Source organism: Atractosteus spatula, chromosome 25, assembly GCF_055471065.1.
Source record: "Atractosteus spatula isolate fAtrSpa1 chromosome 25, fAtrSpa1.hap1, whole genome shotgun sequence".
Lineage (NCBI taxonomy): Eukaryota > Metazoa > Chordata > Actinopteri > Semionotiformes > Lepisosteidae > Atractosteus > Atractosteus spatula.
In genome coordinates this window covers 14,959,218-14,986,536 of record NC_142730.1, presented here as the reverse complement: position 1 = coordinate 14,986,536, position 27,319 = coordinate 14,959,218, and the positions used below count along the sequence as shown (strand labels likewise).

Below are 27,319 nucleotides of genomic sequence, written 5' to 3'. Positions count from 1 at the left end.
ATTCCAAAGGGGTAACCTGATGGAATAGGGGCCTGAAGACACGAGGCATTCTTAAACCAGCACTGGGCTGCACGGCCTTCTGTTGCGATCAGATTATATTCGAGTGAAAAAGCCAGAGCAGCCGCTTCCATCCTATGGAGTACGAGCTAAATCAGGAGAGGTATGGGACACGCGCGTGCCTATAGGTGCACGTCTCCTACGTCAGGCTGCTTCACCCATGTGCACCCGACTGGAGAGGGAATGGAGCAAGCTTTTTGTCAGGAGTGGGATTCGAACCCACGCCTCCAGGGGAGACTGCGACCTGAACGCAGCGCCTTAGACCGCTCGGCCATCCTGACGCCAGCCCCCTCCCCCAAAGCGGTCTGATGAGCCACCGCGATCCCATTACGCTCTTCGAGTATCGCACTGTTATTAATACTACAGTGTGACTCCAGCATTAAAATGTTTGGAAAATGTGTCGGCCTTTATAATCCAGTGTAGAGCAGCGTGTGATGATTTGTGCTACAAAACACCAAGCGCTCAAAGTGACGTCTGCGTTTGTCACTGAAACTTTCAACTCTTTCATCACTTATGTAGGAAATACAAAGAGCAGTTAGGTGGAACGCGTTGGTTGGCCGTCAGCAGAGTGGCGCAGCGGAAGCGTGCTGGGCCCATAACCCAGAGGTCGATGGATCGAAACCATCCTCTGCTACATGTGTCTTACGCACGGTTCATAAGCATTCCATCGGGTTAGTAAAGTGCATTAAAGTAGTGTGGATCTCCCTTTCCTTAAGTTCTGTTCTGAGTTTCTCTCTCGTGTGTGTTTGTGCAAGCTTGACACTTGCGGGACTCTTTCATCTTCACCAATACGGAGATGACCAAATGTGTCTTCGGTTGTTCTGAGATCTTTGATAGTTTCTTCGAATGCTTCAAGTGAACCTCGAAATCGAAGCAGTTATGTTTATATTGATTTCTCGCATTAATCATTATTAACCAGGAACAGCCAGCACAGTCGGTCGCATTAGTAATTATGTCACGTCTCTACTTAGCAGAGCATTCAAAGACCCACTGGAAGCAGGAAAGCACTAAGACACTGCAAAACTGAACTCGGGAAAATCATACTGGGAGCTCTGAGCGATGTCTGCATCCAAGCCATCCAATACGGACTCTGAGACCTTGGAATATCAACACTATGATGCGCTACCTTTTCCCTGGAGCAAAACGATGGAATTAGAAGAATGCTTACCGCAGGATACAACTGTGCCGTTGTTATTTGGAGCACGGTTTTCACTTGCATGAAAACTACAGCAGAACATAGAAGGATGATCACAGAGGAGTCCACGCGGGCATGCTGAGGAGATTGTAGGTCGTACATTTCAATGATTACTGACATTTGCGCTGCTTGAGGTACAGTAATCAACAAAGAACAGGGTGTGCTACTCTCGAATCCGGTCACCACATGATGAAAAGCCAGGAAGTATACCTTGTCCAATTGACGTCAACAGGGACACGTTAACCCCTTGCTTCCCCGGTGCCCGGCTAGCTCAGTCGGTAGAGCATGAGACTCTTAATCTCAGGGTCGTGGGTTCGAGCCCCACGTTGGGCGGTGCCCGTCTCCTTATTAACAAAGTTTCGTGCTCATCCTTGACCCTCTTACACCTTGATGGTACCGAGCACTAAACTTTAATGCACAGGTGTGATGAAACTGAGATGAAAAGGGCTTATCTAGCTCTTTGCCCGAGAGATAAATCAAAGGTTCCGCAGACAATCCGTTGGCTCCGGTCACTCTGACGCAGATAGGAGCTGCAGCCATCATAACTTGTATGAAAACTGATAAGAGCTCCTGTCTATTTACAGTTTCATTTACTCTAGCCTTTCCTTAAACACTGCGTGTACGAAGGCTAAGAAATTGCAGAGCTATTCTAATACAATAACTATTTGGAATCTTTTCGCCATAACAGTTTCACTGTGATTTTGCAGGTAACACGTACGTACGTAACATTTTGAACCGCACTGGAAAAATATGGGAAAGAAATGGCGAAAAGCAACTCTTCAACACGTGGCAATATCTTCCTGAGCGGAGTCCTGTTCTCGAAGCTCGACACTCTGCAAGAGTCACTTCTCCCAACTTGCGCCCGCAGGTTTCCGTAGTGTGCCTGCAAAGAGCCATCCGTTTGAGACAGGCGCACGTTCCGATTTCATTGAACTAAGCTAGATGCACAATTTCGAATGCAGCCTTCATCACAAACGACAGTTCATTTCTCGAAAGCTTGTCATGTAAAAAAAGGAAACAAAGAACGAAAACATACAGCTGACAATCTTCTGAAGCTGCAGATTTAGCTTTTGAGAAATGGACATTTTATGTATGCAGATGCTTTTCAAGCGCTGGTTTTAGAACGTCGCTGTGCTTCCAGCATCATTCTCAGCCTTCTAAACTGCCTATCGAGGTGCCGATCACTTTGTAAAGCGCTTGAGAGGCCGGAGCTGCTCAAACTGCTCTTGCCGTTTCCTTCAATCAAAAGCACTATTTTTTTCGTTGTATGGAAAGCTTTTCAAGTCTTGCATCGACACGCACCTTTCCTGAAATGTCCAAAGGGTGAATGTTTCGCAAAGAAATCCAGTCTACCTTTAGGGGGCATGATGTTGAAATCGGAACAAGCCCTGGGTGGGCTTGAACCAGCAGCCGTTCAGTTAACAGCTGCACAGAAACGCCCCCCGCTTGCTTTGTATCATTCGCAAGTTTCTGGTTAGAGAGTAAAAAAGGCTGGAATTCTTTTCCAGAAGCTGCCGGCAGGATTTCTTCTGCACCCACCCAGAAAAGCCAAGAATTGTATTTCATCTGTCGCAAGCTGTATGTTCCAGAAAGAGAATGAATACTTGCATTAAACTGAATCAAGCCGACAGACACGCACCTGAAGTGGAAATCTAATAAGTAAATTGATTCTTAAAATGTAGAGAGCTTTGAAAAAAATATATTGGTGCTTTTAGATAATATATTTCAAGGATGTAATTGCTGTGCTACAGTACGTGCAGAATTTTAGAAAACAGTGCGTCAACAAAGTACACTGTTTGGGTAACTTTAGAAGACAATGTACCAAAACAATATATGCTGTCTGGGTCGTTAGAATTAGCCGAAAGTAACTGATAAGCTTTGAATAACAAATCTAGTGCTTCTTCTCTCGTTCTATGTTGTAATCTGTTTTGTCTTAGGGAAAGGGGAAGCTTTTGAAGGGACAAAGCACTGAGCTTTTTTACAGCGCAACGTCTTATAAAAACCCTGTACTGCTTGTAACAAATTGAGTCTCCGGTTGCACTTTGCGAAGTGGCAACAGGGCTCCCAATATTGCAATATTGAAATAAAGACCTTACTCAGGTGAGAACTCTCTCTTGTGGCTTCCTTGATAGTTAAATTTCCACGACAGAATTGGCACCCCAGATGGGACACTAACCTGAGCGCGGACGGCTGCTGAAACTCCATCCGGAGCCGGACAATTTTAGCAAATTGGACGAACCTCGGAGGATAAACTGTCCTTCCTGAGACGCGTCTGGAGAATTCACGGCTGTCTGACGTCAGTAAGTGATCCTTTTAACGAACTTTTGTTTTAAGACGATTTATAAGAATTTTTTCTGTGGTCTTATAGCAGAGAAAGAGCAGGCCGGTGAGGGTGTTCTCACGCGGGTTTGATGAGTCCGGGACTCATAAAGAACTTATCTTAACACAGACGTGTGGTTTTTGCTCTGCGGAGTAGTTAATGTGATAAGGTTCTAAAGTAAGGCACCGATCGGTAAAAATGGGAAATGAAAATTCGAAGACGGAAACAGGACCGAGCGGTCCAGCGAAGTACATGTACAGGGAATTTGGAGAAAGGGGAATAAAGTGTCTTCCATCGTGGAGTAAGTTAGGTTTTCCAGAAAATGGTAGTTTTAGTACCAGGCAGATACAACAACTAGAAGAACAGTTAAAGTTAAAGAAATGTAATGCATCTTGTTATGTATGTGCTTTAATGCCTCATTCTACAGCCTCACCCATTTCTCTCCTGGTTAGAATCACTGTTTGGGCCAGGGGGAATGTTTTTCTTTAAGTTACTAACACCGATTATAGGGGCTGTGATACTTGTCTTCCTGTTTTTATGTTGCTATATGACATGTATTTTTCCAATGCTTTTCAAATATGGTAATGAATATGTTTGCGCATCAGTATGTTCTGATAAGAACGCAAGAATCCGAAGTATGGGAGCCTCCTGGGAGTCCATATGAAGAATCTAACTTTTAATCATTTTCAAGAATAAAAAGGAGGGAATTGAAGTGGAAATCTAATAAGTAAATTGATTCTTAAAATGTAGAGAGCTTTGAAAAAAATATATTGGTGCTTTTAGATAATATATTTCAAGGATGTAATTGCTGTGCTACAGTACGTGCAGAATTTTAGAAAACAGTGCGTCAACAAAGTACACTGTTTGGGTTACTTTAGAAGACAATGTACCAAAACAATATATGCTGTCTGGTTCGTTAGAATTAGCCGAAAGTAACTGATAAGCTTTGAATAACAAATCTAGTGCTTCTTCTCTCGCTCTATGATGTAATCTGTTTTGTCTTAGGGAAAGGGGAAGTTTTTGAAGGGACAAAGCACTGAGCTTTTTTACAGCGCAACGTCTTATAAAAACCCTGTACTGCTTGTAACAAATTGAGTCTCTGGTTGCACTTTGCGAAGTGGCAACAGGGCTCCCAATATTGCAATATTGAAATAAAGACCTTACTCAGGTGAGAACTCTCTCTTGTGGCTTCCTTGATAGTTAAATTTCCACGACACACCGCCGTTGTTTTTCTCCATCGGAAGTTTGTCGTTAAGGAAAAACATCGCTGTCATTTTCTTGCCAGCCGGCGGCATTTCTTGTGCAGCGATGAGCCAGATTTGTATTTCGGATTTCGGAAGTTGTGTGAATTTCTTGAAGCTGAAAGTCAACTCGCTCCAGAAAAGAAATGTGCAGTCGCATGAAAGCCGTGCCTGCTTATTAAACCGCAGGACCTGAGCTTGCGTTCTGTTTCTCATCGCGTTCGCAAAGGCGATTCCTGCCTCTAACACTGCTATGTCTGCGATTCAAAGTGCCGTGTGGAGCAGCTTCTAAAGTCTTGTTCACGCTCCTCCGATGTTGCTTTCTCTGTGCCTAACGAAGTTCCATTTTGGTGTCGGAGCGGGGAGACCTAATCATTCCAGCTTTAAGCCACCCTTCAATCTTCTGAGGGGTGTCTGAGTGCTAGCATGTCATTTGCCTTTTTTTTTTTTGAAACGGAGAGCGACGTTGAAAAAGGTTACCTCCGCCGCCTCGCCCTCCGTGTTAAATGATCGCAAGACGGCGGCGGCGGCGCTCCCTGTAGTTGTGGCCGAGCGGTTAAGGCGATGGACTAGAAAGCCATTGGGCTCTCCCCGCGCCGGGTCGAATCCTGCCGACTACGGCGTCCTTCTCGTGTCGCCGTGCGCCTGCCCAGAAAAAGGCGGAGTGCCGTTTCTCTCTTCCTGCTTCTTGTACAAACGCTAAATCGCTTGGACCTGCTGCCTTGGAAGTCATGTCTTCAGCGTCCCCCAGCGACATTTCACACCTGGAAGCAGACAACCACGCTTTTGGCATTGGCATGCCTTGCGCCCTACTTCCAGCCTTTGAAGATCTAATTATTCAAACTGAAAGAACCGACTGAATAGGTGTTTGCAGTGCACCAGGAGGAGCAGTGACCATAGCAGTGGAGGGGTGAGGATGGCGCAGATGGAAACGTTTTCATGCGCTCCTCTGGGAGGAATGAAAATAAAAGGCGAAACCGGAAACAGTAGTAGCCGCAAGAGGAAGTGTCTTCAAGCGCCAAGCAAGCGCTCCTCGTTAGTATAGTGATGCGTATTCCCGCCCGTCACGTGGGAGACCAGGGATGGATTGCTTGACGGCGAGCCGGGTTGCTTTTCTCCCATCAGATTCCAACCGCTAATGCTAACGCAGTTTGTGGGAGCTTACGTGCTTCTCCTTTTCCGTCATTTTCGGACGACTATTCCAAAGGGGTAACCTGATGGAATAGGGGCCTGAAGACACGAGGCATTCTTAAACCAGCACTGGGCTGCACGGCCTTCTGTTGCGATCAGATTATATTCGAGTGAAAAAGCCAGAGCAGCCGCTTCCATCCTATGGAGTACGAGCTAAATCAGGAGAGGTATGGGACACGCGCGTGCCTATAGGTGCACGTCTCCTATGTCAGGCTGCTTCACCCATGTGCACCCGACTGGAGAGGGAATGGAGCAAGCTTTTTGTCAGGAGTGGGATTCGAACCCACGCCTCCAGGGGAGACTGCGACCTGAACGCAGCGCCTTAGACCGCTCGGCCATCCTGACGCCAGCCCCCTCCCCCAAAGCGGTCTGATGAGCCACCGCGATCCCATTACGCTCTTCGAGTATCGCACTGTTATTAATAATACAGTGTGACTCCAGCATTAAAATGTTTGGAAAATGTGTCGGCCTTTATAATCCAGTGTAGAGCAGCGTGTGATGATTTGTGCTACAAAACACCAAGCGCTCAAAGTGACGTCTGCGTTTGTCACTGAAACTTTCAACTCTTTCATCACTTATGTAGGAAATACAAAGAGCAGTTAGGTGGAACGCGTTGGATGGCTGTCAGCAGAGTGGCGCAGCGGAAGTGTGCTGGGCCCATAACCCAGAGGTCGATGGATCGAAACCATCCTCTGCTACATGTGTCTTACGCACGGTTCATAAGCATTCCATCGGGTTAGCAAAGTGCATTAAAGTAGTGTGGATCTCCCTTTCCTTAAGTTCTGTTCTGAGTTTCTCTCTCGTGTGTGTTTGTGCAAGCTTGACACTTGCGGGACTCTTTCATCTTCACCAATACGGAGATGACCAAATGTGTCTTCGGTTGTTCTGAGATCTTTGATAGTTTCTTCGAATGCTTCAAGTGAACCTCGAAATCGAAGCAGTTATGTTTATATTGATTTCTCGCATTAATCATTATTAACCAGGAACAGCCAGCACAGTCGGTCGCATTAGTAATTATGTCACGTCTCTACTTAGCAGAGCATTCAAAGACCCACTGGAAGCAGGAAAGCACTAAGACACTGCAAAACTGAACTCGGGAAAATCATACTGGGAGCTCTGAGCGATGTCTGCATCCAAGCCATCCAATACGGACTCTGAGACCTTGGAATATCAACACTATGATGCGCTACCTTTTCCCTGGAGCAAAACGATGGAATTAGAAGAATGCTTACCGCAGGATACAACTGTGCCGTTGTTATTTGGAGCACGGTTTTCACTTGCATGAAAACTACAGCAGAACGTAGAAGGATGATCACAGAGGAGTCCACGCGGGCATGCTGAGGAGATTGTAGGTCGTACATTTCAATGATTACTGACATTTGCGCTGCTTGAGGTACAGTAATCAACAAAGAACAGGGTGTGCTACTCTCGAATCCGGTCACCACATGATGAAAAGCCAGGAAGTATACCTTGTTCAATTGACGTCAACAGGGACACGTTAACCCCTTGCTTCCCTGGTGCCCGGCTAGCTCAGTCGGTAGAGCATGAGACTCTTAATCTCAGGGTCGTGGGTTCGAGCCCCACGTTGGGCGGTGCCCGTCTCCTTATTAACAAAGTTTCGTGCTCATCCTTGACCCTCTTACACCTTGATGGTACCGAGCACTAAACTTTAATGCACAGGTGTGATGAAACTGAGATGAAAAGGGCTTATCTAGCTCTTTGCCCGAGAGATAAATCAAAGGTTCCGCAGACAATCCGTTGGCTCCGGTCACTCTGACGCAGATAGGAGCTGCAGCCATCATAACTTGTATGAAAACTGATAAGAGCTCCTGTCTATTTACAGTTTCATTTACTCTAGCCTTTCCTTAAACACTGCGTGTACGAAGGCTAAGAAATTGCAGAGCTATTCTAATACAATAACTATTTGGAATCTTTTCGCCATAACAGTTTCACTGTGATTTTGCAGGTAACACGTACGTACGTAACATTTTGAACCGCACTGGAAAAATATGGGAAAGAAATGGCGAAAAGCAACTCGTGGCAATATCTTCCTGAGCGGAGTCCTGTTCTCGAAGCTCGACACTCTGCAAGAGTCACTTCTCCCAACTTGCGCCCGCAGGTTTCCGTAGTGTGCCTGCAAAGAGCCATCCGTTTGAGACAGGCGCACGTTCCGATTTCATTGAACTAAGCTAGATGCACAATTTCGAATGCAGCCTTCATCACAAACGACAGTTCATTTCTCGAAAGCTTGTCATGTAAAAAAAGGAAACAAAGAACGAAAACATACAGCTGACAATCTTCTGAAGCTGCAGATTTAGCTTTTGAGAAATGGACATTTTATGTATGCAGATGCTTTTCAAGCGCTGGTTTTAGAACGTCGCTGTGCTTCCAGCATCATTCTCAGCCTTCTAAACTGCCTATCGAGGTGCCGATCACTTTGTAAAGCGCTTGAGAGGCCGGAGCTGCTCAAACTGCTCTTGCCGTTTCCTTCAATCAAAAGCACTATTTTTTTCGTTGTATGGAAAGCTTTTCAAGTCTTGCATCGACACGCACCTTTCCTGAAATGTCCAAAGGGTGAATGTTTCGCAAAGAAATCCAGTCTACCTTTAGGGGGCATGATGTTGAAATCGGAACAAGCCCTGGGTGGGCTTGAACCAGCAGCCGTTCAGTTAACAGCTGCACAGAAACGCCCCCCGCTTGCTTTGTATCATTCGCAAGTTTCTGGTTAGAGAGTAAAAAAGGCTGGAATTCTTTTCCAGAAGCAGCCGGCAGGATTTCTTCTGCACCCACCCAGAAAAGCCAAGAATTGTATTTCATCTGTCGCAAGCTGTATGTTCCAGAAAGAGAATGAATACTTGCATTAAACTGAATCAAGCCGACAGACACGCACCTGAAGTGGAAATCTAATAAGTAAATTGATTCTTAAAATGTAGAGAGCTTTGAAAAAAATATATTGGTGCTTTTAGATAATATATTTCAAGGATGTAATTGCTGTGCTACAGTACGTGCAGAATTTTAGAAAACAGTGCGTCAACAAAGTACACTGTTTGGGTAACTTTAGAAGACAATGTACCAAAACAATATATGCTGTCTGGGTCGTTAGAATTAGCCGAAAGTAACTGATAAGCTTTGAATAACAAATCTAGTGCTTCTTCTCTCGTTCTATGTTGTAATCTGTTTTGTCTTAGGGAAAGGGGAAGCTTTTGAAGGGACAAAGCACTGAGCTTTTTTACAGCGCAACGTCTTATAAAAACCCTGTACTGCTTGTAACAAATTGAGTCTCCGGTTGCACTTTGCGAAGTGGCAACAGGGCTCCCAATATTGCAATATTGAAATAAAGACCTTACTCAGGTGAGAACTCTCTCTTGTGGCTTCCTTGATAGTTAAATTTCCACGACACACCGCCGTTGTTTTTCTCCATCGGAAGTTTGTCGTTAAGGAAAAACATCGCTGTCATTTTCTTGCCAGCCGGCGGCATTTCTTGTGCAGCGATGAGCCAGATTTGTATTTCGGATTTCGGAAGTTGTGTGAATTTCTTGAAGCTGAAAGTCAACTCGCTCCAGAAAAGAAATGTGCAGTCGCATGAAAGCCGTGCCTGCTTATTAAACCGCAGGACCTGAGCTTGCGTTCTGTTTCTCATCGCGTTCGCAAAGGCGATTCCTGCCTCTAACACTGCTATGTCTGCGATTCAAAGTGCCGTGTGGAGCAGCTTCTAAAGTCTTGTTCACGCTCCTCCGATGTTGCTTTCTCTGTGCCTAACGAAGTTCCATTTTGGTGTCGGAGCGGGGAGACCTAATCATTCCAGCTTTAAGCCACCCTTCAATCTTCTGAGGGGTGTCTGAGTGCTAGCATGTCATTTGCCTTTTTTTTTTTGAAACGGAGAGCGACGTTGAAAAAGGTTACCTCCGCCGCCTCGCCCTCCGTGTTAAATGATCGCAAGACGGCGGCGGCGGCGCTCCCTGTAGTTGTGGCCGAGCGGTTAAGGCGATGGACTAGAAAGCCATTGGGCTCTCCCCGCGCCGGGTCGAATCCTGCCGACTACGGCGTCCTTCTCGTGTCGCCGTGCGCCTGCCCAGAAAAAGGCGGAGTGCCGTTTCTCTCTTCCTGCTTCTTGTACAAACGCTAAATCGCTTGGACCTGCTGCCTTGGAAGTCATGTCTTCAGCGTCCCCCAGCGACATTTCACACCTGGAAGCAGACAACCACGCTTTTGGCATTGGCATGCCTTGCGCCCTACTTCCAGCCTTTGAAGATCTAATTATTCAAACTGAAAGAACCGACTGAATAGGTGTTTGCAGTGCACCAGGAGGAGCAGTGACCATAGCAGTGGAGGGGTGAGGATGGCGCAGATGGAAACGTTTTCATGCGCTCCTCTGGGAGGAATGAAAATAAAAGGCGAAACCGGAAACAGTAGTAGCCGCAAGAGGAAGTGTCTTCAAGCGCCAAGCAAGCGCTCCTCGTTAGTATAGTGGTGCGTATTCCCGCCCGTCACGTGGGAGACCAGGGATGGATTGCTTGACGGCGAGCCGGGTTGCTTTTCTCCCATCAGATTCCAACCGCTAATGCTAAGGCAGTTTGTGGGAGCTTACGTGCTTCTCCTTTTCCGTCATTTTCGGACGACTATTCCAAAGGGGTAACCTGATGGAATAGGGGCCTGAAGACACGAGGCATTCTTAAACCAGCACTGGGCTGCACGGCCTTCTGTTGCGATCAGATTATATTCGAGTGAAAAAGCCAGAGCAGCCGCTTCCATCCTATGGAGTACGAGCTAAATCAGGAGAGGTATGGGACACGCGCGTGCCTATAGGTGCACGTCTCCTACGTCAGGCTGCTTCACCCATGTGCACCCGACTGGAGAGGGAATGGAGCAAGCTTTTTGTCAGGAGTGGGATTCGAACCCACGCCTCCAGGGGAGACTGCGACCTGAACGCAGCGCCTTAGACCGCTCGGCCATCCTGACGCCAGCCCCCTCCCCCAAAGCGGTCTGATGAGCCACCGCGATCCCATTACGCTCTTCGAGTATCGCACTGTTATTAATACTACAGTGTGACTCCAGCATTAAAATGTTTGGAAAATGTGTCGGCCTTTATAATCCAGTGTAGAGCAGCGTGTGATGATTTGTGCTACAAAACACCAAGCGCTCAAAGTGACGTCTGCGTTTGTCACTGAAACTTTCAACTCTTTCATCACTTATGTAGGAAATACAAAGAGCAGTTAGGTGGAACGCGTTGGTTGGCCGTCAGCAGAGTGGCGCAGCGGAAGCGTGCTGGGCCCATAACCCAGAGGTCGATGGATCGAAACCATCCTCTGCTACATGTGTCTTACGCACGGTTCATAAGCATTCCATCGGGTTAGCAAAGTGCATTAAAGTAGTGTGGATCTCCCTTTCCTTAAGTTCTGTTCTGAGTTTCTCTCTCGTGTGTGTTTGTGCAAGCTTGACACTTGCGGGACTCTTTCATCTTCACCAATACGGAGATGACCAAATGTGTCTTCGGTTGTTCTGAGATCTTTGATAGTTTCTTCGAATGCTTCAAGTGAACCTCGAAATCGAAGCAGTTATGTTTATATTGATTTCTCGCATTAATCATTATTAACCAGGAACAGCCAGCACAGTCGGTCGCATTAGTAATTATGTCACGTCTCTACTTAGCAGAGCATTCAAAGACCCACTGGAAGCAGGAAAGCACTAAGACACTGCAAAACTGAACTCGGGAAAATCATACTGGGAGCTCTGAGCGATGTCTGCATCCAAGCCATCCAATACGGACTCTGAGACCTTGGAATATCAACACTATGATGCGCTACCTTTTCCCTGGAGCAAAACGATGGAATTAGAAGAATGCTTACCGCAGGATACAACTGTGCCGTTGTTATTTGGAGCACGGTTTTCACTTGCATGAAAACTACAGCAGAACATAGAAGGATGATCACAGAGGAGTCCACGCGGGCATGCTGAGGAGATTGTAGGTCGTACATTTCAATGATTACTGACATTTGCGCTGCTTGAGGTACAGTAATCAACAAAGAACAGGGTGTGCTACTCTCGAATCCGGTCACCACATGATGAAAAGCCAGGAAGTATACCTTGTCCAATTGACGTCAACAGGGACACGTTAACCCCTTGCTTCCCCGGTGCCCGGCTAGCTCAGTCGGTAGAGCATGAGACTCTTAATCTCAGGGTCGTGGGTTCGAGCCCCACGTTGGGCGGTGCCCGTCTCCTTATTAACAAAGTTTCGTGCTCATCCTTGACCCTCTTACACCTTGATGGTACCGAGCACTAAACTTTAATGCACAGGTGTGATGAAACTGAGATGAAAAGGGCTTATCTAGCTCTTTGCCCGAGAGATAAATCAAAGGTTCCGCAGACAATCCGTTGGCTCCGGTCACTCTGACGCAGATAGGAGCTGCAGCCATCATAACTTGTATGAAAACTGATAAGAGCTCCTGTCTATTTACAGTTTCATTTACTCTAGCCTTTCCTTAAACACTGCGTGTACGAAGGCTAAGAAATTGCAGAGCTATTCTAATACAATAACTATTTGGAATCTTTTCGCCATAACAGTTTCACTGTGATTTTGCAGGTAACACGTACGTACGTAACATTTTGAACCGCACTGGAAAAATATGGGAAAGAAATGGCGAAAAGCAACTCTTCAACACGTGGCAATATCTTCCTGAGCGGAGTCCTGTTCTCGAAGCTCGACACTCTGCAAGAGTCACTTCTCCCAACTTGCGCCCGCAGGTTTCCGTAGTGTGCCTGCAAAGAGCCATCCGTTTGAGACAGGCGCACGTTCCGATTTCATTGAACTAAGCTAGATGCACAATTTCGAATGCAGCCTTCATCACAAACGACAGTTCATTTCTCGAAAGCTTGTCATGTAAAAAAAGGAAACAAAGAACGAAAACATACAGCTGACAATCTTCTGAAGCTGCAGATTTAGCTTTTGAGAAATGGACATTTTATGTATGCAGATGCTTTTCAAGCGCTGGTTTTAGAACGTCGCTGTGCTTCCAGCATCATTCTCAGCCTTCTAAACTGCCTATCGAGGTGCCGATCACTTTGTAAAGCGCTTGAGAGGCCGGAGCTGCTCAAACTGCTCTTGCCGTTTCCTTCAATCAAAAGCACTATTTTTTTCGTTGTATGGAAAGCTTTTCAAGTCTTGCATCGACACGCACCTTTCCTGAAATGTCCAAAGGGTGAATGTTTCGCAAAGAAATCCAGTCTACCTTTAGGGGGCATGATGTTGAAATCGGAACAAGCCCTGGGTGGGCTTGAACCAGCAGCCGTTCAGTTAACAGCTGCACAGAAACGCCCCCCGCTTGCTTTGTATCATTCGCAAGTTTCTGGTTAGAGAGTAAAAAAGGCTGGAATTCTTTTCCAGAAGCTGCCGGCAGGATTTCTTCTGCACCCACCCAGAAAAGCCAAGAATTGTATTTCATCTGTCGCAAGCTGTATGTTCCAGAAAGAGAATGAATACTTGCATTAAACTGAATCAAGCCGACAGACACGCACCTGAAGTGGAAATCTAATAAGTAAATTGATTCTTAAAATGTAGAGAGCTTTGAAAAAAATATATTGGTGCTTTTAGATAATATATTTCAAGGATGTAATTGCTGTGCTACAGTACGTGCAGAATTTTAGAAAACAGTGCGTCAACAAAGTACACTGTTTGGGTAACTTTAGAAGACAATGTACCAAAACAATATATGCTGTCTGGGTCGTTAGAATTAGCCGAAAGTAACTGATAAGCTTTGAATAACAAATCTAGTGCTTCTTCTCTCGTTCTATGTTGTAATCTGTTTTGTCTTAGGGAAAGGGGAAGCTTTTGAAGGGACAAAGCACTGAGCTTTTTTACAGCGCAACGTCTTATAAAAACCCTGTACTGCTTGTAACAAATTGAGTCTCCGGTTGCACTTTGCGAAGTGGCAACAGGGCTCCCAATATTGCAATATTGAAATAAAGACCTTACTCAGGTGAGAACTCTCTCTTGTGGCTTCCTTGATAGTTAAATTTCCACGACAGAATTGGCACCCCAGATGGGACACTAACCTGAGCGCGGACGGCTGCTGAAACTCCATCCGGAGCCGGACAATTTTAGCAAATTGGACGAACCTCGGAGGATAAACTGTCCTTCCTGAGACGCGTCTGGAGAATTCACGGCTGTCTGACGTCAGTAAGTGATCCTTTTAACGAACTTTTGTTTTAAGACGATTTATAAGAATTTTTTCTGTGGTCTTATAGCAGAGAAAGAGCAGGCCGGTGAGGGTGTTCTCACGCGGGTTTGATGAGTCCGGGACTCATAAAGAACTTATCTTAACACAGACGTGTGGTTTTTGCTCTGCGGAGTAGTTAATGTGATAAGGTTCTAAAGTAAGGCACCGATCGGTAAAAATGGGAAATGAAAATTCGAAGACGGAAACAGGACCGAGCGGTCCAGCGAAGTACATGTACAGGGAATTTGGAGAAAGGGGAATAAAGTGTCTTCCATCGTGGAGTAAGTTAGGTTTTCCAGAAAATGGTAGTTTTAGTACCAGGCAGATACAACAACTAGAAGAACAGTTAAAGTTAAAGAAATGTAATGCATCTTGTTATGTATGTGCTTTAATGCCTCATTCTACAGCCTCACCCATTTCTCTCCTGGTTAGAATCACTGTTTGGGCCAGGGGGAATGTTTTTCTTTAAGTTACTAACACCGATTATAGGGGCTGTGATACTTGTCTTCCTGTTTTTATGTTGCTATATGACATGTATTTTTCCAATGCTTTTCAAATATGGTAATGAATATGTTTGCGCATCAGTATGTTCTGATAAGAACGCAAGAATCCGAAGTATGGGAGCCTCCTGGGAGTCCATATGAAGAATCTAACTTTTAATCATTTTCAAGAATAAAAAGGAGGGAATTGAAGTGGAAATCTAATAAGTAAATTGATTCTTAAAATGTAGAGAGCTTTGAAAAAAATATATTGGTGCTTTTAGATAATATATTTCAAGGATGTAATTGCTGTGCTACAGTACGTGCAGAATTTTAGAAAACAGTGCGTCAACAAAGTACACTGTTTGGGTTACTTTAGAAGACAATGTACCAAAACAATATATGCTGTCTGGTTCGTTAGAATTAGCCGAAAGTAACTGATAAGCTTTGAATAACAAATCTAGTGCTTCTTCTCTCGCTCTATGATGTAATCTGTTTTGTCTTAGGGAAAGGGGAAGTTTTTGAAGGGACAAAGCACTGAGCTTTTTTACAGCGCAACGTCTTATAAAAACCCTGTACTGCTTGTAACAAATTGAGTCTCTGGTTGCACTTTGCGAAGTGGCAACAGGGCTCCCAATATTGCAATATTGAAATAAAGACCTTACTCAGGTGAGAACTCTCTCTTGTGGCTTCCTTGATAGTTAAATTTCCACGACACACCGCCGTTGTTTTTCTCCATCGGAAGTTTGTCGTTAAGGAAAAACATCGCTGTCATTTTCTTGCCAGCCGGCGGCATTTCTTGTGCAGCGATGAGCCAGATTTGTATTTCGGATTTCGGAAGTTGTGTGAATTTCTTGAAGCTGAAAGTCAACTCGCTCCAGAAAAGAAATGTGCAGTCGCATGAAAGCCGTGCCTGCTTATTAAACCGCAGGACCTGAGCTTGCGTTCTGTTTCTCATCGCGTTCGCAAAGGCGATTCCTGCCTCTAACACTGCTATGTCTGCGATTCAAAGTGCCGTGTGGAGCAGCTTCTAAAGTCTTGTTCACGCTCCTCCGATGTTGCTTTCTCTGTGCCTAACGAAGTTCCATTTTGGTGTCGGAGCGGGGAGACCTAATCATTCCAGCTTTAAGCCACCCTTCAATCTTCTGAGGGGTGTCTGAGTGCTAGCATGTCATTTGCCTTTTTTTTTTTTGAAACGGAGAGCGACGTTGAAAAAGGTTACCTCCGCCGCCTCGCCCTCCGTGTTAAATGATCGCAAGACGGCGGTGGCGGCGCTCCCTGTAGTTGTGGCCGAGCGGTTAAGGCGATGGACTAGAAAGCCATTGGGCTCTCCCCGCGCCGGGTCGAATCCTGCCGACTACGGCGTCCTTCTCGTGTCGCCGTGCGCCTGCCCAGAAAAAGGCGGAGTGCCGTTTCTCTCTTCCTGCTTCTTGTACAAACGCTAAATCGCTTGGACCTGCTGCCTTGGAAGTCATGTCTTCAGCGTCCCCCAGCGACATTTCACACCTGGAAGCAGACAACCACGCTTTTGGCATTGGCATGCCTTGCGCCCTACTTCCAGCCTTTGAAGATCTAATTATTCAAACTGAAAGAACCGACTGAATAGGTGTTTGCAGTGCACCAGGAGGAGCAGTGACCATAGCAGTGGAGGGGTGAGGATGGCGCAGATGGAAACGTTTTCATGCGCTCCTCTGGGAGGAATGAAAATAAAAGGCGAAACCGGAAACAGTAGTAGCCGCAAGAGGAAGTGTCTTCAAGCGCCAAGCAAGCGCTCCTCGTTAGTATAGTGATGCGTATTCCCGCCCGTCACGTGGGAGACCAGGGATGGATTGCTTGACGGCGAGCCGGGTTGCTTTTCTCCCATCAGATTCCAACCGCTAATGCTAACGCAGTTTGTGGGAGCTTACGTGCTTCTCCTTTTCCGTCATTTTCGGACGACTATTCCAAAGGGGTAACCTGATGGAATAGGGGCCTGAAGACACGAGGCATTCTTAAACCAGCACTGGGCTGCACGGCCTTCTGTTGCGATCAGATTATATTCGAGTGAAAAAGCCAGAGCAGCCGCTTCCATCCTATGGAGTACGAGCTAAATCAGGAGAGGTATGGGACACGCGCGTGCCTATAGGTGCACGTCTCCTATGTCAGGCTGCTTCACCCATGTGCACCCGACTGGAGAGGGAATGGAGCAAGCTTTTTGTCAGGAGTGGGATTCGAACCCACGCCTCCAGGGGAGACTGCGACCTGAACGCAGCGCCTTAGACCGCTCGGCCATCCTGACGCCAGCCCCCTCCCCCAAAGCGGTCTGATGAGCCACCGCGATCCCATTACGCTCTTCGAGTATCGCACTGTTATTAATAATACAGTGTGACTCCAGCATTAAAATGTTTGGAAAATGTGTCGGCCTTTATAATCCAGTGTAGAGCAGCGTGTGATGATTTGTGCTACAAAACACCAAGCGCTCAAAGTGACGTCTGCGTTTGTCACTGAAACTTTCAACTCTTTCATCACTTATGTAGGAAATACAAAGAGCAGTTAGGTGGAACGCGTTGGATGGCTGTCAGCAGAGTGGCGCAGCGGAAGTGTGCTGGGCCCATAACCCAGAGGTCGATGGATCGAAACCATCCTCTGCTACATGTGTCTTACGCACGGTTCATAAGCATTCCATCGGGTTAGCAAAGTGCATTAAAGTAGTGTGGATCTCCCTTTCCTTAAGTTCTGTTCTGAGTTTCTCTCTCGTGTGTGTTTGTGCAAGCTTGACACTTGCGGGACTCTTTCATCTTCACCAATACGGAGATGACCAAATGTGTCTTCGGTTGTTCTGAGATCTTTGATAGTTTCTTCGAATGCTTCAAGTGAACCTCGAAATCGAAGCAGTTATGTTTATATTGATTTCTCGCATTAATCATTATTAACCAGGAACAGCCAGCACAGTCGGTCGCATTAGTAATTATGTCACGTCTCTACTTAGCAGAGCATTCAAAGACCCACTGGAAGCAGGAAAGCACTAAGACACTGCAAAACTGAACTCGGGAAAATCATACTGGGAGCTCTGAGCGATGTCTGCATCCAAGCCATCCAATACGGACTCTGAGACCTTGGAATATCAACACTATGATGCGCTACCTTTTCCCTGGAGCAAAACGATGGAATTAGAAGAATGCTTACCGCAGGATACAACTGTGCCGTTGTTATTTGGAGCACGGTTTTCACTTGCATGAAAACTACAGCAGAACGTAGAAGGATGATCACAGAGGAGTCCACGCGGGCATGCTGAGGAGATTGTAGGTCGTACATTTCAATGATTACTGACATTTGCGCTGCTTGAGGTACAGTAATCAACAAAGAACAGGGTGTGCTACTCTCGAATCCGGTCACCACATGATGAAAAGCCAGGAAGTATACCTTGTTCAATTGACGTCAACAGGGACACGTTAACCCCTTGCTTCCCTGGTGCCCGGCTAGCTCAGTCGGTAGAGCATGAGACTCTTAATCTCAGGGTCGTGGGTTCGAGCCCCACGTTGGGCGGTGCCCGTCTCCTTATTAACAAAGTTTCGTGCTCATCCTTGACCCTCTTACACCTTGATGGTACCGAGCACTAAACTTTAATGCACAGGTGTGATGAAACTGAGATGAAAAGGGCTTATCTAGCTCTTTGCCCGAGAGATAAATCAAAGGTTCCGCAGACAATCCGTTGGCTCCGGTCACTCTGACGCAGATAGGAGCTGCAGCCATCATAACTTGTATGAAAACTGATAAGAGCTCCTGTCTATTTACAGTTTCATTTACTCTAGCCTTTCCTTAAACACTGCGTGTACGAAGGCTAAGAAATTGCAGAGCTATTCTAATACAATAACTATTTGGAATCTTTTCGCCATAACAGTTTCACTGTGATTTTGCAGGTAACACGTACGTACGTAACATTTTGAACCGCACTGGAAAAATATGGGAAAGAAATGGCGAAAAGCAACTCGTGGCAATATCTTCCTGAGCGGAGTCCTGTTCTCGAAGCTCGACACTCTGCAAGAGTCACTTCTCCCAACTTGCGCCCGCAGGTTTCCGTAGTGTGCCTGCAAAGAGCCATCCGTTTGAGACAGGCGCACGTTCCGATTTCATTGAACTAAGCTAGATGCACAATTTCGAATGCAGCCTTCATCACAAACGACAGTTCATTTCTCGAAAGCTTGTCATGTAAAAAAAGGAAACAAAGAACGAAAACATACAGCTGACAATCTTCTGAAGCTGCAGATTTAGCTTTTGAGAAATGGACATTTTATGTATGCAGATGCTTTTCAAGCGCTGGTTTTAGAACGTCGCTGTGCTTCCAGCATCATTCTCAGCCTTCTAAACTGCCTATCGAGGTGCCGATCACTTTGTAAAGCGCTTGAGAGGCCGGAGCTGCTCAAACTGCTCTTGCCGTTTCCTTCAATCAAAAGCACTATTTTTTTCGTTGTATGGAAAGCTTTTCAAGTCTTGCATCGACACGCACCTTTCCTGAAATGTCCAAAGGGTGAATGTTTCGCAAAGAAATCCAGTCTACCTTTAGGGGGCATGATGTTGAAATCGGAACAAGCCCTGGGTGGGCTTGAACCAGCAGCCGTTCAGTTAACAGCTGCACAGAAACGCCCCCCGCTTGCTTTGTATCATTCGCAAGTTTCTGGTTAGAGAGTAAAAAAGGCTGGAATTCTTTTCCAGAAGCAGCCGGCAGGATTTCTTCTGCACCCACCCAGAAAAGCCAAGAATTGTATTTCATCTGTCGCAAGCTGTATGTTCCAGAAAGAGAATGAATACTTGCATTAAACTGAATCAAGCCGACAGACACGCACCTGAAGTGGAAATCTAATAAGTAAATTGATTCTTAAAATGTAGAGAGCTTTGAAAAAAATATATTGGTGCTTTTAGATAATATATTTCAAGGATGTAATTGCTGTGCTACAGTACGTGCAGAATTTTAGAAAACAGTGCGTCAACAAAGTACACTGTTTGGGTAACTTTAGAAGACAATGTACCAAAACAATATATGCTGTCTGGGTCGTTAGAATTAGCCGAAAGTAACTGATAAGCTTTGAATAACAAATCTAGTGCTTCTTCTCTCGTTCTATGTTGTAATCTGTTTTGTCTTAGGGAAAGGGGAAGCTTTTGAAGGGACAAAGCACTGAGCTTTTTTACAGCGCAACGTCTTATAAAAACCCTGTACTGCTTGTAACAAATTGAGTCTCCGGTTGCACTTTGCGAAGTGGCAACAGGGCTCCCAATATTGCAATATTGAAATAAAGACCTTACTCAGGTGAGAACTCTCTCTTGTGGCTTCCTTGATAGTTAAATTTCCACGACAGAATTGGCACCCCAGATGGGACACTAACCTGAGCGCGGACGGCTGCTGAAACTCCATCCGGAGCCGGACAATTTTAGCAAATTGGACGAACCTCGGAGGATAAACTGTTTGTCCTTCCTGAGACGCGTCTGGAGAATTCACGGCTGTCTGACGTCAGTAAGTGATCCTTTTAACGAACTTTTGTTTTAAGACGATTTATAAGAATTTTTTCTGTGGTCTTATAGCAGAGAAAGAGCAGGCTGGTGAGGGTGTTCTCACGCGGGTTTGATGAGTCCGGGACTCATAAAGAACTTATCTTAACACAGACGTGTGGTTTTTGCTCTGCGGAGTAGTTAATGTGATAAGGTTCTAAAGTAAGGCACCGATCGGTAAAAATGGGAAATGAAAATTCGAAGACGGAAACAGGACCGAGCGGTCCAGCGAAGTACATGTACAGGGAATTTGGAGAAAGGGGAATAAAGTGTCTTCCATCGTGGAGTAAGTTAGGTTTTCCAGAAAATGGTAGTTTTAGTACCAGGCAGATACAACAACTAGAAGAACAGTTAAAGTTAAAGAAATGTAATGCATCTTGTTATGTATGTGCTTTAATGCCTCATTCTACAGCCTCACCCATTTCTCTCCTGGTTAGAATCACTGTTTGGGCCAGGGGGAATGTTTTTCTTTAAGTTACTAACACCGATTATAGGGGCTGTGATACTTGTCTTCCTGTTTTTATGTTGCTATATGACATGTATTTTTCCAATGCTTTTCAAATATGGTAATGAATATGTTTGCGCATCAGTATGTTCTGATAAGAACGCAAGAATCCGAAGTATGGGAGCCTCCTGGGAGTCCATATGAAGAATCTAACTTTTAATCATTTTCAAGAATAAAAAGGAGGGAATTGAAGTGGAAATCTAATAAGTAAATTGATTCTTAAAATGTAGAGAGCTTTGAAAAAAATATATTGGTGCTTTTAGATAATATATTTCAAGGATGTAATTGCTGTGCTACAGTACGTGCAGAATTTTAGAAAACAGTGCGTCAACAAAGTACACTGTTTGGGTTACTTTAGAAGACAATGTACCAAAACAATATATGCTGTCTGGTTCGTTAGAATTAGCCGAAAGTAACTGATAAGCTTTGAATAACAAATCTAGTGCTTCTTCTCTCGCTCTATGATGTAATCTGTTTTGTCTTAGGGAAAGGGGAAGTTTTTGAAGGGACAAAGCACTGAGCTTTTTTACAGCGCAACGTCTTATAAAAACCCTGTACTGCTTGTAACAAATTGAGTCTCTGGTTGCACTTTGCGAAGTGGCAACAGGGCTCCCAATATTGCAATATTGAAATAAAGACCTTACTCAGGTGAGAACTCTCTCTTGTGGCTTCCTTGATAGTTAAATTTCCACGACACACCGCCGTTGTTTTTCTCCATCGGAAGTTTGTCGTTAAGGAAAAACATCGCTGTCATTTTCTTGCCAGCCGGCGGCATTTCTTGTGCAGCGATGAGTCAGATTTGTATTTCGGATTTCGGAAGTTGTGTGAATTTCTTGAAGCTGAAAGTCAACTCGCTCCAGAAAAGAAATGTGCAGTCGCATGAAAGCCGTGCCTGCTTATTAAACCGCAGGACCTGAGCTTGCGTTCTGTTTCTCATCGCGTTCGCAAAGGCGATTCCTGCCTCTAACACTGCTATGTCTGCGATTCAAAGTGCCGTGTGGAGCAGCTTCTAAAGTCTTGTTCACGCTCCTCCGATGTTGCTTTCTCTGTGCCTAACGAAGTTCCATTTTGGTGTCGGAGCGGGGAGACCTAATCATTCCAGCTTTAAGCCACCCTTCAATCTTCTGAGGGGTGTCTGAGTGCTAGCATGTCATTTGCCTTTTTTTTTTTTGAAACGGAGAGCGACGTTGAAAAAGGTTACCTCCGCCGCCTCGCCCTCCGTGTTAAATGATCGCAAGACGGCGGCGGCGGCGCTCCCTGTAGTTGTGGCCGAGCGGTTAAGGCGATGGACTAGAAAGCCATTGGGCTCTCCCCGCGCCGGGTCGAATCCTGCCGACTACGGCGTCCTTCTCGTGTCGCCGTGCGCCTGCCCAGAAAAAGGCGGAGTGCCGTTTCTCTCTTCCTGCTTCTTGTACAAACGCTAAATCGCTTGGACCTGCTGCCTTGGAAGTCATGTCTTCAGCGTCCCCCAGCGACATTTCACACCTGGAAGCAGACAACCACGCTTTTGGCATTGGCATGCCTTGCGCCCTACTTCCAGCCTTTGAAGATCTAATTATTCAAACTGAAAGAACCGACTGAATAGGTGTTTGCAGTGCACCAGGAGGAGCAGTGACCATAGCAGTGGAGGGGTGAGGATGGCGCAGATGGAAACGTTTTCATGCGCTCCTCTGGGAGGAATGAAAATAAAAGGCGAAACCGGAAACAGTAGTAGCCGCAAGAGGAAGTGTCTTCAAGCGCCAAGCAAGCGCTCCTCGTTAGTATAGTGATGCGTATTCCCGCCCGTCACGTGGGAGACCAGGGATGGATTGCTTGACGGCGAGCCGGGTTGCTTTTCTCCCATCAGATTCCAACCGCTAATGCTAACGCAGTTTGTGGGAGCTTACGTGCTTCTCCTTTTCCGTCATTTTCGGACGACTATTCCAAAGGGGTAACCTGATGGAATAGGGGCCTGAAGACACGAGGCATTCTTAAACCAGCACTGGGCTGCACGGCCTTCTGTTGCGATCAGATTATATTCGAGTGAAAAAGCCAGAGCAGCCGCTTCCATCCTATGGAGTACGAGCTAAATCAGGAGAGGTATGGGACACGCGCGTGCCTATAGGTGCACGTCTCCTACGTCAGGCTGCTTCACCCATGTGCACCCGACTGGAGAGGGAATGGAGCAAGCTTTTTGTCAGGAGTGGGATTCGAACCCACGCCTCCAGGGGAGACTGCGACCTGAACGCAGCGCCTTAGACCGCTCGGCCATCCTGACGCCAGCCCCCTCCCCCAAAGCGGTCTGATGAGCCACCGCGATCCCATTACGCTCTTCGAGTATCGCACTGTTATTAATAATACAGTGTGACTCCAGCATTAAAATGTTTGGAAAATGTGTCGGCCTTTATAATCCAGTGTAGAGCAGCGTGTGATGATTTGTGCTACAAAACACCAAGCGCTCAAAGTGACGTCTGCGTTTGTCACTGAAACTTTCAACTCTTTCATCACTTATGTAGGAAATACAAAGAGCAGTTAGGTGGAACGCGTAGGATGGCCGTCAGCAGAGTGGCGCAGCGGAAGCGTGCTGGGCCCATAACCCAGAGGTCGATGGATCGAAACCATCCTCTGCTACATGTGTCTTACGCACGGTTCATAAGCATTCCATCGGGTTAGCAAAGTGCATTAAAGTAGTGTGGATCTCCCTTTCCTTAAGTTCTGTTCTGAGTTTCTCTCTCTCGTGTGTGTTTGTGCAAGCTTGACACTTGCGGGACTCTTTCATCTTCACCAATACGGAGATGACCAAATGTGTCTTCGGTTGTTCTGAGATCTTTGATAGTTTCTTCGAATGCTTCAAGTGAACCTCGAAATCGAAGCAGTTATGTTTATATTGATTTCTCGCATTAATCATTATTAACCAGGAAGAGCCAGCACAGTCGGTCGCATTAGTAATTATGTCACGTCTCTACTTAGCAGAGCATTCAAAGACCCACTGGAAGCAGGAAAGCACTAAGACACTGCAAAACTGAACTCGGGAAAATCATACTGGGAGCTCTGAGCGATGTCTGCATCCAAGCCATCCAATACGGACTCTGAGACCTTGGAATATCAACACTATGATGCGCTACCTTTTCCCTGGAGCAAAACGATGGAATTAGAAGAATGCTTACCGCAGGATACAACTGTGCCGTTGTTATTTGGAGCACGGTTTTCACTTGCATGAAAACTACAGCAGAACGTAGAAGGATGATCACAGAGGAGTCCACGCGGGCATGCTGAGGAGATTGTAGGTCGTACATTTCAATGATTACTGACATTTGCGCTGCTTGAGGTACAGTAATCAACAAAGAACAGGGTGTGCTACTCTCGAATCCGGTCACCACATGATGAAAAGCCAGGAAGTATACCTTGTTCAATTGACGTCAACAGGGACACGTTAACCCCTTGCTTCCCTGGTGCCCGGCTAGCTCAGTCGGTAGAGCATGAGACTCTTAATCTCAGGGTCGTGGGTTCGAGCCCCACGTTGGGCGGTGCCCGTCTCCTTATTAACAAAGTTTCGTGCTCATCCTTGACCCTCTTACACCTTGATGGTACCGAGCACTAAACTTTAATGCACAGGTGTGATGAAACTGAGATGAAAAGGGCTTATCTAGCTCTTTGCCCGAGAGATAAATCAAAGGTTCCGCAGACAATCCGTTGGCTCCGGTCACTCTGACGCAGATAGGAGCTGCAGCCATCATAACTTGTATGAAAACTGATAAGAGCTCCTGTCTATTTACAGTTTCATTTACTCTAGCCTTTCCTTAAACACTGCGTGTACGAAGGCTAAGAAATTGCAGAGCTATTCTAATACAATAACTATTTGGAATCTTTTCGCCATAACAGTTTCACTGTGATTTTGCAGGTAACACGTACATACGTAACATTTTGAACCGCACTGGAAAAATATGGGAAAGAAATGGCAAAAAGCGACTCTTCAACACCTGGCAATATCTTCCTGAGCGGAGTCCTGTTCTCGAAGCTCGACACTCTGCAAGAGTCACTTCTCCCAACTTGCGCCCGCAGGTTTCCGTAGTGTGCCTGCAAAGAGCCATCCGTTTGAGACAGGCGCACGTTCCGATTTCATTGAACTAAGCTAGATGCACAATTTCGAATGCAGCCTTCATCACAAACGACAGTTCATTTCTCGAAAGCTTGTCATGTAAAAAAAGGAAATAAAGAACGAAAACATACAGCTGACAATCTTCTGAAGCTGCAGATTTAGCTTTTGAGAAATGGACATTTTATGTATGCAGATGCTTTTCAAGCGCTGGTTTTAGAACGTCGCTGTGCTTCCAGCATCATTCTCAGCCTTCTAAACAGCCTATCGAGGTGCCGATCACTTTGTAAAGCGCTTGAGAGGCCGGAGCTGCTCAAACTGCTCTTGCCGTTTCCTTCAATCAAAAGCACTATTTTTTTCGTTGTATGGAAAGCTTTTCAAGTCTTGCATCGACACGCACCTTTCCTGAAATGTCCAAAGGGTGAATGTTTCGCAAAGAAATCCAGTCTACCTTTAGGGGGCATGATGTTGAAATCGGAACAAGCCCTGGGTGGGCTTGAACCAGCAGCCGTTCAGTTAACAGCTGCACAGAAACGCCCCCCGCTTGCTTTGTATCATTCGCAAGTTTCTGGTTAGAGAGTAAAAAAGGCTGGAATTCTTTTCCAGAAGCAGCCGGCAGGATTTCTTCTGCACCCACCCAGAAAAGCCAAGAATTGTATTTCATCTGTCGCAAGCTGTATGTTCCAGAAAGAGAATGAATACTTGCATTAAACTGAATCAAGCCGACAGACACGCACCTGAAGTGGAAATCTAATAAGTAAATTGATTCTTAAAATGTAGAGAGCTTTGAAAAAAATATATTGGTGCTTTTAGATAATATATTTCAAGGATGTAATTGCTGTGCTACAGTACGTGCAGAATTTTAGAAAACAGTGCGTCAACAAAGTACACTGTTTGGGTAACTTTAGAAGACAATGTACCAAAACAATATATGCTGTCTGGGTCGTTAGAATTAGCCGAAAGTAACTGATAAGCTTTGAATAACAAATCTAGTGCTTCTTCTCTCGTTCTATGTTGTAATCTGTTTTGTCTTAGGGAAAGGGGAAGCTTTTGAAGGGACAAAGCACTGAGCTTTTTTACAGCGCAACGTCTTATAAAAACCCTGTACTGCTTGTAACAAATTGAGTCTCCGGTTGCACTTTGCGAAGTGGCAACAGGGCTCCCAATATTGCAATATTGAAATAAAGACCTTACTCAGGTGAGAACTCTCTCTTGTGGCTTCCTTGATAGTTAAATTTCCACGACAGAATTGGCACCCCAGATGGGACACTAACCTGAGCGCGGACGGCTGCTGAAACTCCATCCGGAGCCGGACAATTTTAGCAAATTGGACGAACCTCGGAGGATAAACTGTTTGTCCTTCCTGAGACGCGTCTGGAGAATTCACAGCTGTCTGACGTCAGTAAGTGATCCTTTTAACGAACTTTTGTTTTAAGACGATTTATAAGAATTTTTTCTGTGGTCTTATAGCAGAGAAAGAGCAGGCCGGTGAGGGTGTTCTCACGCGGGTTTGATGAGTCCGGGACTCATAAAGAACTTATCTTAACACAGACGTGTGGTTTTTGCTCTGCGGAGTAGTTAATGTGATAAGGTTCTAAAGTAAGGCACCGATCGGTAAAAATGGGAAATGAAAATTCGAAGACGGAAACAGGACCGAGCGGTCCAGCGAAGTACATGTACAGGGAATTTGGAGAAAGGGGAATAAAGTGTCTTCCATCGTGGAGTAAGTTAGGTTTTCCAGAAAATGGTAGTTTTAGTACCAGGCAGATACAACAACTAGAAGAACAGTTAAAGTTAAAGAAATGTAATGCATCTTGTTATGTATGTGCTTTAATGCCTCATTCTACAGCCTCACCCATTTCTCTCCTGGTTAGAATCACTGTTTGGGCCAGGGGGAATGTTTTTCTTTAAGTTACTAACACCGATTATAGGGGCTGTGATACTTGTCTTCCTGTTTTTATGTTGCTATATGACATGTATTTTTCCAATGCTTTTCAAATATGGTAATGAATATGTTTGCGCATCAGTATGTTCTGATAAGAACGCAAGAATCCGAAGTATGGGAGCCTCCTGGGAGTCCATATGAAGAATCTAACTTTTAATCATTTTCAAGAATAAAAAGGAGGGAATTGAAGTGGAAATCTAATAAGTAAATTGATTCTTAAAATGTAGAGAGCTTTGAAAAAAATATATTGGTGCTTTTAGATAATATATTTCAAGGATGTAATTGCTGTGCTACAGTACGTGCAGAATTTTAGAAAACAGTGCGTCAACAAAGTACACTGTTTGGGTTACTTTAGAAGACAATGTACCAAAACAATATATGCTGTCTGGTTCGTTAGAATTAGCCGAAAGTAACTGATAAGCTTTGAATAACAAATCTAGTGCTTCTTCTCTCGCTCTATGATGTAATCTGTTTTGTCTTAGGGAAAGGGGAAGTTTTTGAAGGGACAAAGCACTGAGCTTTTTTACAGCGCAACGTCTTATAAAAACCCTGTACTGCTTGTAACAAATTGAGTC

The 27,319-nt window shown here is 45.4% G+C and overlaps 10 non-coding genes across 10 annotated transcripts; 5 read left to right on the top strand and 5 right to left on the bottom strand.

Annotated features, from left to right (window-relative positions):
* Positions 1-255: 255 nt before the first annotated feature.
* On the bottom strand, positions 256-338 carry trnal-cag (transfer RNA leucine (anticodon CAG)). The gene has a single exon. It is a non-coding gene; the product is annotated as a tRNA-Leu (tRNA).
* Positions 339-1,512: 1,174 nt separating this feature from the next.
* Positions 1,513-1,585, top strand: trnak-cuu (transfer RNA lysine (anticodon CUU)). Its single transcript has one exon. It is a non-coding gene; the product is annotated as a tRNA-Lys (tRNA).
* Positions 1,586-6,266: 4,681 nt separating this feature from the next.
* trnal-cag (transfer RNA leucine (anticodon CAG)) lies at positions 6,267-6,349 on the bottom strand. The gene has a single exon. It is a non-coding gene; the product is annotated as a tRNA-Leu (tRNA).
* A 1,174-nt stretch (positions 6,350-7,523) lies between these two features.
* Positions 7,524-7,596, top strand: trnak-cuu (transfer RNA lysine (anticodon CUU)). The gene has a single exon. It is a non-coding gene; the product is annotated as a tRNA-Lys (tRNA).
* Positions 7,597-10,880: 3,284 nt separating this feature from the next.
* trnal-cag (transfer RNA leucine (anticodon CAG)) lies at positions 10,881-10,963 on the bottom strand. The gene has a single exon. It is a non-coding gene; the product is annotated as a tRNA-Leu (tRNA).
* Positions 10,964-12,137: 1,174 nt separating this feature from the next.
* On the top strand, positions 12,138-12,210 carry trnak-cuu (transfer RNA lysine (anticodon CUU)). The gene has a single exon. It is a non-coding gene; the product is annotated as a tRNA-Lys (tRNA).
* Positions 12,211-16,891: 4,681 nt separating this feature from the next.
* Positions 16,892-16,974, bottom strand: trnal-cag (transfer RNA leucine (anticodon CAG)). The gene has a single exon. It is a non-coding gene; the product is annotated as a tRNA-Leu (tRNA).
* A 1,174-nt stretch (positions 16,975-18,148) lies between these two features.
* On the top strand, positions 18,149-18,221 carry trnak-cuu (transfer RNA lysine (anticodon CUU)). Its single transcript has one exon. It is a non-coding gene; the product is annotated as a tRNA-Lys (tRNA).
* Positions 18,222-22,898: 4,677 nt separating this feature from the next.
* On the bottom strand, positions 22,899-22,981 carry trnal-cag (transfer RNA leucine (anticodon CAG)). The gene has a single exon. It is a non-coding gene; the product is annotated as a tRNA-Leu (tRNA).
* A 1,176-nt stretch (positions 22,982-24,157) lies between these two features.
* Positions 24,158-24,230, top strand: trnak-cuu (transfer RNA lysine (anticodon CUU)). The gene has a single exon. It is a non-coding gene; the product is annotated as a tRNA-Lys (tRNA).
* The last annotated feature ends 3,089 nt before the right edge of the window (positions 24,231-27,319 follow it).